This window comes from Asparagus officinalis, chromosome 2 (genome assembly GCF_001876935.1).
Source record: "Asparagus officinalis chromosome 2, Aspof.V1, whole genome shotgun sequence".
NCBI lineage: Eukaryota > Viridiplantae > Streptophyta > Magnoliopsida > Asparagales > Asparagaceae > Asparagus > Asparagus officinalis.
Window position 1 is genome coordinate 4,105,854 of NC_033795.1, and position 1,856 is coordinate 4,107,709.

Below are 1,856 nucleotides of genomic sequence, written 5' to 3' on the forward strand. Positions count from 1 at the left end.
AGCGTCTCCTTGTTGGACACGTCGAACGCTTGAATGCCCAACTTCCACCGGCATTTGAAGGGCAGCTCTTCCGCAAGAGAGTCTCGATTTAGATCTAGACTTTCCTGCCTTGCTTTTCCCTCCGCCATTGCTCCTCTCTAAGCAAACAATCCTGCGCTTGTTCTTTGTTACCACGAGTAGTTCATGTCAGCGGTGCAATCTTCGAAAGGTCAATCCCTAGAAGCGCCGTTCTTAGTCTCATCCATCGTCAAATTGTCTCCCACAACGCGCATCAATGTTTGCACGACAGGTTCCTGCATAAGACTTCGGCGCCAGAGATAGAAAGTAACTAGAAGAGGCCGCTGATCCTCATCTTCTACAGTCACATCGATGTCCTTCAAGATCGCGATATAATCCCTATCGATACTTGTTGATATATTCCCGGATTGATGACCCCTCCTCCATCTTTGGCAAGTATCAAATTTGGATTTCAAATAATCCGGTTTGTTAGACTCTTCGTCATGAAGGTGCTTTCTCACTTCAACCACACCCCGCAGCCTGTTTCTCTCATCTACCAAGAAAGCTACATCTCTTTCAATTCAAGGCAAAGGATAATCGACCCCGTTTTCTTCAGATCCCAGCTGCCTCCGCAATCCTCATCAGACATATCCTGTGGCCTTCTCTCTTTTCCCGGCCAAAGCTTTGTGCCATTTCTGCGAAATCAACGTGTTCTTCATGTGGCTCTCCAATAGGAAAAAATCATTCTTTTCCCATTGAATTTTTCAAAATCTCGTATTTTCCAACTTTAACCGTTTTTACTTGTTGACGCGCATTCTCCGCTTGTCTCAGGAAATTACCGACACACCACCTCAAATCAGAAGGCTACACGCACTGCCCAATCTGAATAACAGAATCTGATACGCAAATTGTTGGGGCTCAGAGTTACGCCCGACCGCCGCGGAAGCGATATCAACTGAGAGAAAGCCTGCTTTTGTTGTCAACCGAAAGCACAAGTCAACCTCTATATTCTTGTTTCTCAAAAGGAAACGAGAATAGATAAGATTTGAAAATTCTTATTTTCAAGGAAACAAGAATTGAAAGTGATAATTTCATCAAAGTGAAAATATACCTTCTCTGCATCAGGCTCGAAGACCGAATTTTGAGGGATCCGTAAAGCAATAGCCAACAAACCGCAGAAAACAGTAAATACACGAGATTTACGTGGTTCGGACAAACTTGCCTACGTCCACGGAGGGGTGAGGGAGTTTCCACTATGAGAAGAACACCGGCGGAGGGTGGTGAGTGACGACTTGTAAACAATCCCACGAAAGCTCGTCTCAAAGAAAAAGATCTAATTTATTAGCCCCAAAAGAAATTAACAGCTGCCTCCTTTGTAAATCATCTCACCTTTTCTCTCCTGCATAAACTCTCAACTTTTCTCTCAAAAACAACCGCAAAATAAACCTTCTGCACTTTTTTTTTTTTTCGCAGTCTTTTTCTCCTTGACTACAGCCGGCTTTAAAAGAAAAAAACCTCACACGTTTATCCCCTGCAGCAAACCCTAGAAGAGGAGATCGGATATATATATGAGATTTGCGGTTAAAAGCCTAACGAATAAATGGGCCTCAACTTTTACCCGCTGGACTTAGGCATTGGCCAAAGCACCACCTCACGCACGGAAACTTGTGGCCCCCCTCACGTGAAAAACTTCCGCTCACAAAGAGAAAGAGGTCAAAGCTTGAATCCCAAAATCTCAATTTAAGCTTGAATCCCAAAAGCTCAATTTCTATCTAGGGTTAGGGTTTCGGTAGAAGTAGAGAGGACTGAGATCGAGAAGTTCTCAACGTTTTCGACGATCGCCGTCGTCGTCGGATGTG